This window comes from Triticum dicoccoides, chromosome 2B (genome assembly GCF_002162155.2).
Source record: "Triticum dicoccoides isolate Atlit2015 ecotype Zavitan chromosome 2B, WEW_v2.0, whole genome shotgun sequence".
Classification (NCBI taxonomy): domain Eukaryota; kingdom Viridiplantae; phylum Streptophyta; class Magnoliopsida; order Poales; family Poaceae; genus Triticum; species Triticum dicoccoides.
In genome coordinates, this window is record NC_041383.1 from 568,864,003 (window position 1) to 568,883,047 (window position 19,045).

Here is a 19,045-nt window from a genome sequence, read left to right on the forward strand (position 1 = left end):
AGAGGACTTGGATCATCCGATCAAAATCCGACGGTCAAGAAAAGATAGGTTAGGAAAGTCTAAATAAGAAACGGAGATGTTTTATAGATGTTTGGGGATGATCCGGACTCAATGGTAATGACAGCTCGGGTCGGGTTGGGGGGAGTTTTCGGACTCACGCAAGAGGGGGTCGGTGGTTGTGCAAAGAGGTTGGGCATTTAGACGAGAGGGGAAAACAAAGACAATGGGGTCTAACAAAAGGCCACGGGGACAAGGGTGGTTTTGTTGGTCTCAGAGAAAGAGAGAAGAGACGGGTCCAATTGGTCTGAGAGAAGGTCAACAAGGACAAGCGGTCTGGCAACAGGGACTCGAAAAACCTGGTTGGTCTCGGAACGTTCAACGAAAGTAAGGGGGGACGCGGCAACTACGAGTGGATGCAAGTTTTATGAAAACATGCAAATGCAATGCGCACGATGCTATGAGATGAGATGCAAGACATGAACAAAAAGCAAAACAAAAGACAAAACCCAACCACGGAGGAAATAACATATCGCATCTCCGGGAAAGGCAAGAGTTTGAGTTATGAATATGGAAAGTTGTATCCGGGGCGTTACAAGACTCCACCACTACGAGAGGATCTCGTCCCGAGATCTAGGATGGCACCGGAGGGAAAAGAAAGGGGAAAAGAAGAGGTAAAACTAAGCTGCTTCTTCGACGAACGAGTGAAACCACGAACCTTGAGAGGTTGAGCAAAATGAAAGAAAGAAAACAACGAAGATGAACAAAGTTTAAAACACTTAGGAACAAGGGATACGACGAGAACCAAGAGGTTTAGTGATAAGATAGATATTCAAACCACTCCGGTTAAAACTAGATAGAGAAGGAATAAGATTGATATAATTTGGGCAGCACTCCGACTGAAAGAAGAAGGAGAACTTGATAAGATGAAAAGCACTTGAAGAGATGACACAACACTCCAGTTAAAAGGATAAGCAAGAGAATAACATGATCTTGACAAAATGAGATGATGGGTCAACGAGAGCAACATCACAATGCCTCCGGAAGAAAGAATAAAAGATAGATCATTGGAATAACAGAATGTAGAAGAAAATGACAATTTCTGCCACAAATGAACTTGGAAAGCATCCTTGGAAAGAAGGATTGAATGGAGTTGTTGGAAAACCAACAACAAAAGGATATGATCCTCGTGGGCTTATGTAGACATCTCAAAACTTGAGGTGAAATTCTGCCACTACGGAACAAATAAAATAATTGATAACACCGACGAGATGAAAAATTTCTTCCACCAAGATGATAGAGATATAACTTGAATCATTGATAAGCACCACAAAAGCAACAATCCTTAGGGAAGGCTTTAGGTGAAATATGACACAAGATAACTCCAAAGAAGAGATTGATGGATTTAAAATACCTCATTCTTGACAACATGTGAATCGAGAAGGGAAATTGTCAAGAGTGACATAACACCACCTCAAAAGATAAGATAGAAAGAACTGCACTTCGGAATGCAAGATGAAGAATGCTTGAACTCCTCCAAACAAAACGTGTGTTGAACACCATGTTTATTTTAGAGTATAGCTTGGCGGATCTTAACTTCAAGAGAAATCTTGAAGAACAATTGAAGAATGAAAAGAATCCTTGAGGAACCACCATGTAGAGCCTCCATGAAGAACTCCGGTAATAAAAGGATGATGGGATAAAATTGAAGGATGAAAGAATAAGATTAAAGCATTGCGATGATTAAGATGGAGGTTCGTGACGGAAGAAGCGAGAAGCTTGGAACTACGGAAAAAAAAAGATGAACTGCTTAGAACCGAGAAATTATTCATCATGAACAATCTCCGAAGGAAGGAATTAATCAACTTGATGAAATAAGAATAAGATTTATTGTATGCTTACCCTTCATCAAATTAAATTGATGACTAGCAATGGATTTGGCATACTACTTATTCTCGTAAAAAGGATCACGATAGATATGGCGCAAACTTGAGAAGGTCTTCAATGAACCACCGGTAGGATTGAAACAACGAATAAAATTAATATGAGAACATAGGGAGAGGAATCTTGAACAAACCGCCGTAAGAATTGAAAATGAAAGTAGCAAAGTCACAATTCACCGGGAAGAATTGGAAAACGAATGAAGATACTTGAGGGGATTTAGATACATGAGAACGAAGAGGCCATGAACTTATTAGAGAATACTTGAATGATGCACCGGATAGATTTGGAGAACAAGAGTTGAAGGTTGAGAATGAGTAATATTTAGAAATGATGGCATTCGGATTATCAAGAAAGGAAGAAACTCTGGAAATGCATCGGATGGTTGAAAAGAATTCTCACAATCGAAAACAATTATGAGAGGATGACATAAGCTAGAACTATGAATCTTCAAGAGAACGAACCAAATTTAAGAGAAATCCTTCTTCGGTCTTCACATGCTGAGAATGATGATGAGAATCACCATGAATTGTTGAGATACTCCGGGAGAATTGGTTGAACCAACGATGAAAGAATTTGAAAGATCTTGGAGAAGGACATATGACTTATGATAATTCATTCTTACGTCAAACTTTGAAAGACTTTGGGAATGGATCCGGATAAATTAGAAGAGTCAGGTAAGATCCTGGGAAAAGAACTGTGGGTTAGGGCCCACTCAAAAGATACACCTTCGAAAAATTACTTGAAAGGGAAATTGCACCGGTTGAATTAAATGACTCGAATGAGATAACAACCTCGAAATATCTTGAACGGATTGAGAATGGAAACACAAGTCTTGTGAGATATCTTCAGCACTCCAGAACAAATGAATAGGAATAAGTGAATGATAAAGAGGTGCATCGGCAAGACAAGACATTTGAAACAAGGAAAGGATATGATCGACAAAGCTTGAATTGGATCCACCGGAGAAGAAACAACAATGCAGGATGATGAACTTGAAACTGTTGAGCATCTTCATGGGAAATCACCGGATCAGAACATTGATTGAAACGAGTGAAGAGACTTCACATGAATAAATGGATACTTGATTAAAATATACGAGTCCTTGAAGAAAAGGGTGGGAGGGCGGGAAAACAAAGACAACTTGGGACGGATGAAACGAACAACGTTGGGAAAACTGAGAGATGATCTTGCGAATGTTGAAATGATCGAATCCCTTGAAGGGAAGCACGCCAGTTGGAAAGAATTGACATGACAATCTCGATGATCAAGAAGGATTAGCACTCCCATAGAAATATGAGAACACCGCTTGATAGGTATGGAATCAACACTTGACTTCGAAGCAACTCGAATACCACAAATAAAACAAAACAAAGGATTTGGCTTGCAGAATAAGCCGGAACAAATACATATGATAAAGATTTGCCCAATCCCATATCATGCATCTGTCAGAAAGATATTCTAGGAGCTACTTGAATTCCCACCTATAAACTCCTGAAACTTTCTAGTCATGCAATCTGGTGTTGGGGATACAGGGGAAGCAATATATCTCACCCAAACTAACATTACCTACATCCAAGTTGTATCCATGCGTCAACACATAACCAAGAAAACTCTGGAAATCGTGTACCTCAACCTTCAAAAAGCATCCATTATACGAGCTATGGCAATACTCCCGAACTCCCCAGTACTGGGTGATGTCGAGGTTATCTCACCAACAACTGCATAAAAGAGATTTTCGATGTCGGAAAAACTCAAGTATTCCAGAACTGCAACAATAAAATTGTGACGACAAAACCTCGGAGCTCAACTCCCCAGGTCAATGCCACATAATAGACAGGAGGCACCAAGAACAATGTTCTTGTCACAAAACCATCGGAACGATTCCAAGATACCCGCGTGATCCTAAAAAAAATTGAGTGAAATTTGAGGAGAGGAAAGACAAAACATCTACGTCAGGAGACCTGACCAGAGCGACGAAGGGACTGAGGAGTAAAAAGAATCCTACTCTCCGATATATATAATCCTAAGACTCAAAATAATTTTCTTCTAGACTCAACAATGGCTAACAATCAAGGGGGCTTCTATGGTCGGTCGAGGCTTTGATACCAACTTGTCACGCCCAATATGCAACCCTATCCAAAAGGAACTCGAAGGTCCCACCAAGGATAGACCCGCATATTGAAACGCTTTTGCAAGGTGGATATCATTACATCAACATTACATAATAGATGGGGATACATATAAGAGGCATACAATGCCACATGAATACAACAATACATCATACGCAAGATCATCATCCAACTATGGATAAAACACAAACAGAAACTCAAACGACATCCACCCTGCTAGCCTAGGTTGCCGGCCTAGAACCTATCCCCTAATCAAAGAAGCGGAAGAATAACTCCAAAACAAGCAAACTTCGCTCTCGTGTCATGATCATCGCATAACCTGTACCTGCAACTGTTGTTGTAGTAATCTGTGAGCCACGAGGACTCAACAATCGCATTACCGTGGGTATCAAGACTAGCAAAGCTTAAAGGGTGAGGAAGGGGTAAAGTGGTGAGGTTGCAGCAGCGACTAAGCATGAAATGGTGGCTAACATACGCAAATAAGAGCGAGAAGAGAAGGAAAGGAACGGTTGTCAACTAGTAATGATTAAGAAGTGATCCTGAACTCCTGCTTACGTCAAACATAACCCAAAACCGTGTTCACTTCCTGGACTCCGCCGAAAAGAGACCATCATGGCTACACACGCGGTTGATGCGTTTTAATTCGGATCTGGTGTCAAGTTATCTACAACCGGACATTAACAAATTCCCATCTGCCCATAACCGTGGGCACGGCTTTCGAAAGTTTAAACCCTGCAAGGGTGTCCCAACTTAGCCCATGATAAGCTCTCGCGATCAACGAAGGATATACCTTCTCCCAGGAAGACCCGATCAGACTCGGAATCCCGGTTTACAAGACATTTCGACAATGGAAAAACAAGACCAGCAAAGCCACCCGATGCGCCGGCAAATCCCGATAGGAGCTGCACATATCTCGCTCTCAGGGCAACACCGGATGAGACTAGCTACGAGTAAAACCAACCCTCAAGTTGCCCCGAGGTGGCCTCGCAGGCAGCTCAGTTCGGACCAACACTTAAAGAAGCACTTTCCCGGGGGGGATAAAATAAAGATGACCCTCGGGCTCCGAAAACCCAAGGGAAAAAGGGCTGGGTGAGGCAAATGGTAAAACCAAGGTTGGGCCTTGCTGGAGGAGTTTTATTCAAAGCGAACTGTCAAGGGGGTCCCATAAATCACCCAACCGCGTAAGGAACGCAAAATCCGGGAACATAACACCGGTATGACGGAAACTAGGGCGGCAAGAGTGGAACAAAACACCAGGCATAAGGCCGAGTCTTCCACCCTTTACCAAGTATATAGATGCATTAATTAAATAAGAGATATTGTGATATCCCAAACATAATCCTATCCGTCATGGGGCAATCTTCAACTTCACCTGCAACTAACAATGCTATAAGAGGGGCTGATCAAAGCGGTAACATAGCCAAGCAATGGTTCGCTGGGACAGGTGAAAAAAGTTAGAGGCTGACATGGCAAATTGGGAGGCTTGAAGAGCAAATGATAGGTAACGTAGCAAAGCGATAGAACGAAGCAACTAGCATATCAATGATAGTAGTGAGATCCAGGGTAGCGGTCATCTTGCCTGAAATCCCGCAAGGAAGAAGAACGAGTCCATGAAGAAGATGAACGGGAGTAGTCGAACGAATCCTCACAACTCCGGAACGAAACCGAAGGTAACCCGGAAAGAAGCAAACAACATGGTAAACACACAAGCATAAACATGGCATGATGCACAATCAAGTATGATGCATGTCTGGTTTAAAGAGGCATGGCATGGCAAAGTGCAACAAACAATACTACAAGTTAAGTGGAGCTCAATATGCAACGAGTTGCATATTGACGAAACACCACAAGCAATTATTTAGTTTGATCTTGGTTATGTACCCAACAACATTAAATGTTATTAAACATGGCAAGGGGTGAAGCACAAGAAAACTACCTATCTAGGCAAGTTTAAATGAGGCCGGAAGTTACAAACAACAATTTCGGAAAATCCCCATATGCAAAAAATGAATTTGGTACTGTTCTGCCCTAAAACATATTTAAGAGTTGTTAAGCATGCAAAGTAATTCTACCATGTTAATCTATGCATTTTTCCACCCCATTTACATATAAAGTTTATTTAAAACAGAGTTACGGTTATTTAGTTATGAATTAAATCATTTTAACATGGCAATTGAGCAAATTTAAACAAACAACATTTTAAACATTTCGCACATGGATGAATGTGCCATATTATGAAACTAGATGAAATTCTAAGTAGTTTGCATATATAATACATTTTAATCCGATGCACGGTTTGTGAGATATAAATGCATGAAGAACAGGGGTCAATCTGTAAATATGCAGTTTTCTGGAAATTAGACAAATTCGCAGACCGGAAAAAAAACTACATTGGGCCGAAACTACTGGGCGCTGTGTACAGGAGAGGGGCTGGAGGGGCTCTCACCCATGGGCTTGGCCCGGCTCGATGAGGAGGGCGCTGGCTGGGCCGGACAGGGACGAGGCCCACGAGGTCGAGTCAACGGGCGCAGGGGCTTGGCGCTGCGTGCGTTCCAGGACGACGATCGGGCGAAGCAGGGGACAACGGCCAGCGAACAGGAGGGGCGCCAGCAGCGGGGACGGGCCCTGCCGGCGGGATCCGGCCGTGAACAGGCAAGGGCGGCAGAGGCCGACCAGATCTCGTGGGTGGCCGTGGCGCGGCTTGGGTCTTGGCGGAGGAAGGAGGTCCGGCGAGGCAGGGCAGCAAGGCGCGGTCCTTTGCTCGACAGGGAGCAGAAGCAGAGGGACTTGGCGGGGCAGCGGTGAGGCGCAGGGCTTGATGCACGACGGTGGCGCGGGGACTAGCTTGATGGCCGGAGACGCGGATCCAGGCCAGTTCGGGTCGGGGAGACGAGGTAGCAGGCCGGCGTGGAATAACTCAGGCAGCCATGGCGTTTTCCTGTGCAGAGAGAGACGAGAGGGAGTTGAGAACGGACGCAGAGAAGAAAACGAAGGAAGGAGGAGAAGGGGCGACACTCATCTGGTTGGTGGCTTCGATTGCCAGCGGGAGAAGTGGCTTGGGGTCGAGGACGAGCCCCTTGCTCGAGGCAGGGAAGGATGGGGGTGCCTGGCACTGCGGGATCGCGGCTCCCCTGCTCGAGCTCCTCAGGCGTGTGCTCGTGCACGAGAGCGAGAGAAGGCTAGGCCCCGGGAACAGAGGAGGTGGTCGGAGGCGGGAGAGGATCTGGATCGGGTGTGCTCTGGTTGGTCTGATGCTGAAAACGAGGGAGGGAGAGAGGCTGGCTGGGGATGGATCCCAAGGGGATTTGGTGGAGTGGCGGCGGCGAGGAGGATCCCTAGAAAATAGGGTTTGGTCCAAAATGGACTAGGGGTAGACTATATATATATGGGGAAAAGAGAGGAGTTGGATCATCCGATCAAAATCCGACGGTCAAGAAAAGATAGGTTAGATAAGTCTAAATAAGAAACATAGATGTTTGGGGATGATCCGGACTCAACGGTAATGACAGCCCGGGTCGGGTTGGGGGGAGTTTTCGGACGCACGCAAGAGGGGGTCGGTGGTTGTGCAGAGAGGTTGGGCATTTAGACAAGAGGGGGAAACAAAGACAATGGGGTCTAACAAAAGGCCACGGGGACATGGGGGTTTTTGTTGGTCTCGGAGAAAGAGAGAAGAGAGGGGTCCAATTGGTCTGAGAGAAGGTCAACAAGGATAAGCAGTCTGACAACAGGGACTCGAAAAACCTGGTTGGTCTTGGAACGTTCAACGAAAGCAAGGGGGACGCGGCAACTATGAGCGGATGCAAGTTTTATGAAATCATGCAAATGCAATGCGCACGATGCTATGAGATGAGATGCAAGACATGAACAAAAAGCAAAACAAAAGACAAAACCCGACCACGTAGGAAATAACATATCACATCTCCGGAAAAGGCAAGAGTTGGAGTTACGAATATGGAAAGTTGTATTCGGGGCATTACATTATGCTACCCATCAAATAAAAATCAGGTGCCTGAGAATTCGTTTCGAAACAAATGATTCAACTTTATATCCACATCGACCCTCGGCATGATGGTTGGAAGCAAATGCAAGTTCATACCAAAAGATCGTTAACAACAATACCAACTTGCGGACGACAAGGTAGTACTACCAATACCAAACTACTCCTGGCCCTAGTGTTCGTCTGGTAGAAAATCTTATAGAGGACCAGCTCCCGCTCCTTCTCTTGCTCCAGGTCCCCGATGTGGTACTGGTGCATCACCCAGTTGGTCCTCCGCTGGTCAAAGTTCTTGTTGGTGTGCAGCACCAGAACCTTTTTTGCTGCCCGTCTGCCAGCCGTTGACCATCACAGGCAAGGTATTGCCGGTCTTGTGCCACATCACGTGCGTGCCGCACTCCGACTGTATCTTGCGACGCGTCCACGTGCCCCTTTTGAACACCCTGGAATTGCGTTGGAAGAAATGCTTCCTTAGGCCACTCAGTGTGATACCTGCAGTATTGTGGAATACAGGTTTTAGTGTACCTAGTTGGCATTTTCATAACATCTTTGGCCTGTTGCAGTCACTTGTTTCACTTTTTATTAACCGTCAAATTGTAAATGTTTCACCAGGTCTGCGTCTAAAAAGAAAAATAGAGCTATAAACAAAGGAATATGTTTGTGCAAGTAGACGGCCGATCGGTGTCTTAACTGAAAGTTTCTCAAGTTGGGTGTAGCATATGCCGTGCTCGCTGTCGATGGTTGGTATGAACAAATCGATGAGAGACTGAAATCTCGCGCTGTCAACACTCACTTTGGCCTCAAGGTGCTCGATCAGCTCCTGATCCATGGGATCGAACTTGACGCCAGCCGGCAGCACCGGCCAATCCTTCTTCGACTTGCATCGGTAATTCCAGTTATATGGTACTCAATGTATGACCAATTGACTGTTTTAAGTGAATGATGAAAGATTTCGAGAGAGTAAAAACTCGCGCTTCTTCGACAGTTGTACGAGAGTAATTGCCATGCCGTTTTGCAAGGGCGCTAGTAAAAACTCTAAACTCTATTCTCCTCTTATTTAATGGATGAGGCAAATCTTTTGCCTCCGTTTTGAAAAAAAAAGATTTCAACAGATAAGTGGTACTCCAAATCTGAAGTCCGGAATACCCGAACACGCCGCCGGGATTCTTGTGTCACCTCACACGCAGCATGTTGTCACGTCAATTCAATGTGTGGACATGATGAATAATTTGAGCGACGTATACTAGTATTGCTACTGTACTACTTACTAGTCGTATTTAGTGTCACAATTTATAAATAGGTTTAACTAACAAGTACGCACTTGAAGCCTAACTGATATATATGTATATATATGGCTTCTGCACAGCATCTCCATCATCATTATCAGTACATCCTACGCAGGTGAGTTAGGATGCACTTGATCCCAGGAAGGTATCTATCCTTCAAACCAGAGGAGTGCTTCAAACTAACAACAGTACATAATATCCAACAAAAGAGGGTCGTGCTACAGCAGCAGAATACATGGCTCAGTCTAGATATCAGCACGAATCAAGTTGTGCATATTTGTTGTTGGCATGAACCACATCGCCGCATGTCGGGTTTGCAAAAGTCATCCATCACATGGAAGCTTGATGCCTTTCACACACTGAAGATTACCTGGCAACAAGCTGTGTCGATGAATCTCTGGATATGGTGATTCATGAAACCCATGGTATGATGTGTAAACACAGCCCCCCTCGCGAATGGAAGTTTCATAGCACAGTAATCATCGCCGGTGATATGATCGATGATTGGTTGGATGATCGGATAATTGAGCCCGAGGAACAAGGAGTGATTGCCGAGGCTGTAAACCCGTCTCCAGTTGAATACGCCTGGCCCAACGGAGCTGGGATCTTTCTCGAACACGAAGCAGCCATAGCTATCAATGTCACGAACGCCCCATGCATTGTACTGCATGTGGTTTGATGTAATGGTTTGGTCAATTTGGTATGTGCGAATGAGCACCAAATGACTGCCGTCAGCTGAATGAGCGATAAACCAGCACCCATTGGCTGGTATGATTCCAGGTCCTGGAATCATGAAGGCCAGCGCATTTGCGTCTGCTGCAATAATTCAAATTGGAGACCAAAAGGACAAAAATAAACAATCATGTTTAGAGTATGTGTGGAATTAAGATTATTATAACGGTGACACATATCATAGACAGAGAATTGCAATGCCGTGGTCATAATCATGCCCCAAGTTAAAAAAATAAGCCAATGGCTTTCATATTCTAGCAACATGTCATGGTTCAAACATCATGTAACAATGAGAGGAAAACAGCTATGACATCGCCTACTCATATTCTACCATAGCACTTACTACTACTATTCTCATATCAACTCTAAGCAATAACATGCGTTGTTATAAAAATCTAGTAAACGAGAGTAACATATAGCAATCATGATGTTATGCTCATAATATGTATTCTAACAATCATTAGATGACAATTGTTCTCATATCAACTCTAACAATAACATGTGTGGTCATAAAAATCTAGGAAATGAGAGGAACATATAGCAATGATGTGGTTATAGACATGCTATGCATTCTAAATTTGTAACAAATAAGCAGGCAGTCATATTCATAAGGTAAAGATGAGATGAGATAGAAAAATTACACGACGATAGATTCCACCAGTATAGGCAGCCAATCTGTGCGTCGACCGCGTAAATGATGCCATCGTGCACTATAGCATCAGACAGAAACGTTGCCTCAACAGGATTGATGATGAGCCATAACCATGTATGGTGACCGGATTCCAGATAGACTAATCCCATGTTGAACAAGGCAATGATCTTGTAATCCATGTAGTCTTCTGATGGTGTGGGCACTTCGCAGATTACAACTTTCTACAAACAGAGGTCGAGCCAAAAGCTTGACGCGTCTCGTGCGTAGTAGGCAGGAGTGTTTGGCGGGCCGCGAGGCTCGATGTCGGCGGTATCCAATGATGGAAGGGTGATCTCTCGCTGGGTGTCGATATCCACGAGATGCCACAGACTACCAGTGTGGTCGATGAGGACGATCCAGTTGGCCTTCATGCCCGCCCAATAGTGGCCGCGCATGAAGGACAGGTGGACGGGTAGTGGTAGCATGTCGAGGGGCACCACGACAACCTCCATAGGATCGTCAAGTCGGTGTCTGGGCCACCTGTGAGGATCGGGCATCAGCAAGCAGGGTGTCTTGAAAAGAGCCGGCCGGTTGCACACGAGTAGACGGTACAAAGACACCGAGCATGCGGCCAGACGGACGGTGCTGAGTAGGTCCATACGACTACAGATCTGCTCCAAGAGAACATCGGGGAGGGAATTCCAATCGCGGCTCTTCATGTCAGTCGGTTCTTCCATTGGGGTTTTCGGTGCCTGTGAGCCAGCGGGGAAGTGGATTCGGGCGGGCGAGCAAAGAAGCTTCTCCTCGTGTGGCCGAGCAGTGAGCGGAGGGATATGGTATGCGCGAGCTACCAAGGAAGATGGCGCGGGCGGGCGAGCAGTGAGCGGGGGTAAATGGTGTGCGGCCGACGATGGGGAAGAGAGGAGGAATAAGAAGAGAGGAGGACGAAGAGTGGAAGACGGAGAAGAAAGTGCATTAAATCTCAATTCTACTAGTACTACTACCAGGATATAGGCACCGTCCTCCGGAGTGTAAATAGTTACACCGATGACATGTGGGTCTACCATAAGAGGGCCCATATGTCAGTTAATGTAGGACACATGTGCGTAGGCGTATTTGCAGAAGCATGCTCTACTGGCAAACATGATGGAAGTACTGGGTAAGGCTGATTTAGTAACACCAACACGTTGTTTCAGCTTATTAATTACGTGTCCCATCTGCTGCAGCGTGTATTGTCACTTCACTGCGAAGACTAGTTGAATCTACGCTTACCTCACTCATTTTGCTCCGTACCTAGTCACTTGTTGAAATCTGTAGAAAGACAAATACTCCGCATTTGGGAACAGAGGGAGGCTTTTACTCCGTACTGGAGTATTTGTGAACAGAGGCAGTATCACCATATGGAGGGAACAGAGGAAGTTTGAAATATGAACATGTCAATGGGAGGGAGTAAGCCCCATGCATGCATGCATGCATGCATGCAACATGCAACACTCACACGTACTCCACATGGACGCACGCAACACGCACGCACCCATGCGGCACACAGCACACGACACAACACACACGCTCACGCTCAAGTGCTCAACCTACTCCCTACGTCCGTGCAAGACTGTACATTTAGAGATTTACACATTGACCAGGGTATAATTAATGCCCAAAAGTAGCAGACTTATGTGTGCATGCGACCATTGAGATAAGAAGATTAAATGAAGGCCGTTGCATGCTGTAATTAAGGATAAACATGTAGCCTATACCTACAGCACAAGTTGGTGCATTAGTCAATCAATATCGATTTAGATTAAAGGCTAAATGCATTGGAAGTGTAGATGTACATTATGTACTACTACACTCTTTGTTTTATAGATGATGTACACTCTTTGTTGGAAGGCCGAGGGAGGACACGTGCATGCACTCACATACACAGCCAGGGCGGTTCGGGCGCAAGGGTTGGACTCGTGTGGCGCCTGCGTAAAGTTTTGTTTAACTGATTTCTTTGCTCCACCAACTGACAGGTGGGACCCAGAAACCAGGTGATAATTTAACCAGTCAACAAAGTGCCATGTCGACTATGTGGCCGGTTAGTAGGGTGCAATACGGTGCTCTACGATGAGCTAGTGATCGTATAATCGATGCAAAACTATATATAGTGACTGTAAAGAGCGTATTGTTACATACGTTGACCGCCAGTGTGTTTTTCTCATTTCAAATTAAGCCATATTAATCGGAAAGGACGCAGTATGGACTAGTACTAGTACTAGTACTGCTTTGATGTGTCCCGTCAACTCGCCGAACGAGGAGAAGCTTGCTTACTACGCCTCTCCCTCGCCCACGCGCGCGGTGGTTCGCAGGACGAGGAGAAGGTTTTGACTACATCACCCTCTCCCTCTTCCTCTCCCTCGCCCTCACCCTCGCGGTGGACGTACAGTAGTTCAATCGGTGTCAGATTGCCAGACGCATATTGTATTGTAGTATCATCATTGTTGGACCTTCCGAAGAGGCGACGAGGCAAGTGCAAGGTTCACACGAGTACGAATTGTTGAACCTCCCGAAGAGGCAAAGAGCCAAACGCAAGGTTTTATAGGAGTTGTCTTCCTAGTAGGAGTGTACTACAACTATAGCGAACGATGCTACTGTATGATGCCGCCACGTCACGTATATCCAAAGTTGTGCCACCTTTTGTTTCTCAAAGAGCGTGTTGGAGCCTGTGCAACAACCACACAAGTTGCACGTACACATAACACATTTACTAGTAATAAATTCTAAAGGACAAATGCCAGTATGCCACACAAGTTCATCTCCAATTCATGTGATAAATTTGTGCACGACTAGTCTACATATATTCACAGCGCTACCGTTCACAATTACCGTACTCCACTTACACGTTATAGATGGGCTACATGCATGTCCTCCTCCAGGTTCCAGTCCCAGGTGTTCTTCATGGATGGCACGATCCATAGCGGTGGGCAACGGGAATCATTGTCGCAACTTTCTAGTCCGGTTCCACACGATGGAGACTCATCCAAGCTGAAGCGGCATAAATCAGGGATAGCGTGTCCCATCATGTCGTTCATCCGGCGGTGCGCAATGAAGACACAACCATGCTTCATGAACGGCAGGCCTTCCGTGTTGTGCACGTAAGGTGGCATCCGCTTCACAATGGGGTAGCTGTCCCCGATGAAAAGCGAGTACTCTCCAAGAGTGTTCCTCAGCACCCACATAGCATCACGGGGGTCGAACTCGGCGCCGTTCATCTGGTACATGCGGCATCCCAGATCTGGACACATGGTGATGTACATAGTCAAGGTCCATGCATAATAATGTTGTGCTCAAATATGGCGGTTAGTAATACTGTGTAGCAAATAGTACTACTCTTGTATAGAGGAAGTAAAATAACCGGCTTATTATATATAGCCACTCTTGGCTACATGGATGAGATAGTAAGACATGGAAAAAAAATGGTGGCAGCTAGTGGGTTCAAGTCTTCAAGGGCCCAGCTAGCTATACGCATCCTCCAAGGTAAAAAGTACTCCTACTAGTAGTACTAAGTATACTACTAGTACAACAATGAAAGAGAAGGCGAGAGGGTTAAAAAATGGAATACCTGGGTAGATGGTGACGGTTTGATCGTGGTAGATTGTGTGACCATGTTGCACATCAGTGGTACCATGGGTAACGACTGCTAAGATAGTTGATCCCAATATGCCAAAGTCAGCTACAAAGTTCCAGGTTAGACCGAATCGCGGATGCAAATGCACATCCAGGATCGGCGATCTTATTTTGATCGGGGGATGACTGGTCCCTGCAAAATAATGGAGTACCGTTAGGGATGCAAATGATGGTTTGTGCATTCCGTTTGTAATCTCCTGTATCGTAGGATGGCAACCAGATGAAACAAGTACCCTGGCTTGTCCCCGCGAAGATGCGGCCTAGATGGCGCACAGCGTCTTCGAAAGTGTAGGGGTACAAATCTGCCGCTGCCAACATGCGCCATCCTCTGCCGTTACTGCGTCTTGCATTGATGGCAATCCTTATGTCGAACACCGCGATGAGATAGTAATCGTCGTAGCCGCGTCTCTTCGTCGGCGGGTCCGCAATTGCTATCTTCTTCAATCTCATGTAGACATCATCATACGTATTCAAGCCCAGCCAGTCCGGAAGGCCGATCCCAATGGTGGAGAAGGGGTCTACCAGAACAGCCGCACTGCTATGGATGTTGTGCAAAATGATGGTGGTATCCGGCCGGAGGTATGCAAGCCAATCTTCGTTGGCACCGTCCTAGACCTATATATAAGACGGTAGGCAGCAGAGAAATTACGGGATGGAAATGGAATACTGAGTACTACATGATCAAACTCCATTACTGACCTGCTCATCGGACAAAATCCGACTACCTCTCAACGCCGGCAACTCTATCAGAGTCAACGTGCAACCATGGCGAGGGAGCGGTGGACTGGTCGAAGGATTGTCCCATAGAAGAACCTTCTCCTCGAGGATGCATGGAAGACCAACAAGCATGGCCTTTTCCCAAACCTGTTTAAGCAGCGTCTTCAAAAAGTTGGTGCAGGAAGCACCGAGTCTTGCGGCGGTGAGGACGTCGGAGCGGCGTGCGATTTCTCCCAGAGGATCGTCGTCCAAGGTCTCCCAGCCCCGATGAGGAGGAGAACTGCCTGGCGAATCCATGGGAGTAGCGACGAACTACCTTCTCTTCGGGGGGAGGGGAACTGGCGAGGAGGAGAGCGTAGTAACCGCAGGGCCTCGTCCCTTCCAACTGTAGATCATTCCTCCGGGAAGGGGTGAGGCTATTATTTACTACTAGTACTAGCATTATGGAACATTATGGGATTGCATTATACTGTAAATAATAGCACTAGTAAGAAACTTTTGGCACTAGGTAGTAGTTTTTGGCGTGGATTAAGAAATTTTGGGTATGTTTTTGCCATTTTTTGTACACGCCAACTAGTGTCAAAAAATGTCTTACATTATGTGACGGAGGAGTACGTACTCGTACTGTAGCAGTACCAGTACTACTTTTCTCAACTACGAGTATTAGTGCGATGTACTGTACTTCTAGTCTAGTCTAGTCTAGTATAGTGCACCAGTTTGGAACTCTTAAATCTCGGGGCCAAGGAGCTACAGTTGGAAGTGGAGGGTACAACTGTTTTGTAGAACCATCGCTGTACTATCAATGCAGGGGAAGTACACCTGCGTAGTGGCCTAGTGGGTACTCTCGGTGCTATATTTAGCCGCTCCTCTCATGTAGGAGTAGCTGGCCTACTCAGCCGCTCCTCTCACGCACACACTAGCAGCCTGTTTATGAGCGATGGTTACTGCGGTCTGCGGGGGCAGAACATTTGAGTTATTTGATACAGCGAGACTAGGCTTTTCTCTTCCATTTGTGGAGGTGTAATGGATCTCGTCGAACTTTGTTAGTAGTTCCTTCTTTATGAATGAGATGAAGCAAAGCTTTTGCCTCCGTTTCAAAAAAAACACGTCAAGAGGAATTTCTTTTATAGTAGAGCCGATAATGGAGTGAAGTCCATACGTGCAATGCCACAAGCTACAGATTACTAGTAGTACAACACTTTACATAGAGTACAGAGCCATATTGCACAGTTCCCAATGCCCCGCTAGGCTTTTCTGGCTCCTCGGGCTTAATTGGGAGGCGCTAGTTTAAATATGCTACTACTAGATGATGAGGAAGCTGCAAGCGAGGTGCGGCTAGGGCAAGCACGTGAGCCACGGGATGCTGGGAAGGAAAACCCGTTCACGTGGCTAGGCTGTCCAGTGCACCCAGATTGTGGGGCCGCATGTCCGTTTGACTTCAAAACTCAAACTACCCGTGTAAAATATTGCCTCGCAGCGAAGTGTAGTACTAGTACTATTTTTAAAAAAAAGGCCGCCGTGCGTTCGGCTGGGATCGAACCCACAAAACGAGGTATACACTCCCGCGACCACTAGTAGTACTCGTTGGAGTACAACGCAACCTAGAATCGCCTTTTGTCACTAGTAGTACGTACATTGTTCCTTACAAGAAACCCCTAATAATGCAAGAAACCACTAAAATGCCAAGAAACTACTATCACTTGCATACGTGGCAGACTTAAGATAAGACTACCTTATCAATCATTGCACATGCTCTTACCAACCAAAATCTTCGAGTGACCTCCTACCTCCGGCCCGTCCACCTAGTCATCCTCGGCCATGGGACGCAACTACTGCCGCCGATAGAAGGCGAGGTCAAAACCGCCGGTGGTGCAGAGCCCATGTTGCGGCAGCCCGGATGCCAGCTCTATCCGGGGCTCGCGGCCGCTAGCTAGCCAAGATAGCTCTGTCCAGCTGCTTGTCTGCAAGGTTTGCTAGCTAGATTGGCACGACAATGCGGCGGCTTGCTCGCACACGCTGCGCTCAGGCCATCCATCTGGCTCGAGCGAAGGCCAACATAGTGGCTTGCTCGCTCATGAGTCACACTTGGGCCAGCCTGCCAACCCGTGTGGAGGCCAGCGCGGCGTCCGGCCCGTCCGGCGGAGCGGCGGCCAACTCGCTCATCACCGGCGCCACCGACGAACACGCATCAGTACTATTTGAAGTAATGTTCAGGAAAAATAATGATTTGAGGGGGAATAACAGGATAGAAGGTCAGATGTGGGTCCCTCCTGTCAACGGTCAAACAAAATGTGTTGGTTTAAGCTGCCTCGTCAACATGGACGTGTGGGCCAACCCAGTCATAAATGGGTTTAAACGAACCTAATCGGTAGGAGTACTAGGTAGTACTAGAAGTTTTTGGCATGGATTAAGAAATTTTGGGTATGTTTTTGCTATTTTTTTGTACAATAGATTCTTCCTAGGGTTGGTTGAAAGTGGTAGTTTTTTGTTAAATACTCTACATATTGTAAGTAGGAGTGAAAGTTAAGCTTTGGAAGCCAATAAGCAAGGCTAGTTACATAGTGCATATGTGTACATGATTTAAAGTAAATATCAACCATGAGTGACTAATATCTTGATGGAAAACTCGAAACTATGGAATACTAGAAAAAAATACATGGTTGGAAATACTAGCAATGTTCATGTCCGTTGCAACGAATCATAATTAGAATAATACTTATTCACAAACTTGGTACAAAACACCCTAATTTTGATATACATATGTATATTATGTTTCAATTATAATATATTCCTTGGGCTGTTTTGGTGAGGTCAGGGAGGGATGTGGTTGGTTTTAAGATACTAATTATGGGTTTTTCTGCAAATTGGTAGACAAGTGGTATGTTGGTGAGAAAAGGCAACAACTTACCTCACAATCGTTAGATGTAGATCTAATGGTCAGAAACGACGGATGGCAGACACACCAGCATCACCAACTTAGTCTTGTGTAGGAGTACTAGCAAGATCCGTGCATTAACGGAACATCAAGATGCATTTTTTTTATAAAAACACTTGTTGTGATTGACCCTTGCGGGAGTAATCCCATTTATAAAAACTAATGATATCTCGAGAAATATGAGATAAGGTGAAGAGGAGTTGGGTGTGGTGGTGGTTGGTGGTCAGACTGAGCGGAGGCATGGGGATTGACGACGCCGGCAACGGCCACTAGGCCAGTTTGTTCCAGAGGCTTCCTTTCTGAATTGCCCAACAATGAGGTTTGTTGGAGATAAGGATGAACGAGGTAAGGCCTTGTCTGCAAATGTGGAGAGGGGTGCGGGTATCTTTTAGTGTAATTTCCATCCGTCAGATATAGATCAGACGGTCTATATTGCAAGATGGCACATGTACCATCATCATCAACTCGGTTTTTTATAAAAGAAGAAATATAAGTATGGAGATACAAACGTATTATCGAAACTTGCTTCCATTAACTAGCATCTACATTCTATTCAACGCCTTGGCATGTGGGGCCTTAGCACAATTACTTCTCGACTGTGTAAAACAAAGATTTTCCCGTCGTCGACAAGGAGGGGGTGAGGCGGCGCGCTTTTTGGCTTGCTCTAGTCCTACTAGGTGGTCTAAGCACGTGTAGATTTATTCTTTTTCACGTATCGTGTTCTCCATACTGCCACGACTGTTGATGAGTAGATGGTAAGTTATTCATGGGGAAACCCTTGTTGAGCGTGCTTGCGAGAGAGAGAGAGAGAGAGAGAGAGAGAGAGAGAGAGAGAGAGAGAGAGATAGTGTATGTGTGCGATATGTTAGACTGAGGCAGTGATAACATATTCTTTGTGTCTATGTGTGTGGAGGATAGAGAGAGACATGTACATGGGGCTTTGTGTTGTTTAACATGGAGACACATATACATAATTAGAGAGTGAGTGTGTGAGATACACATGCGGACATG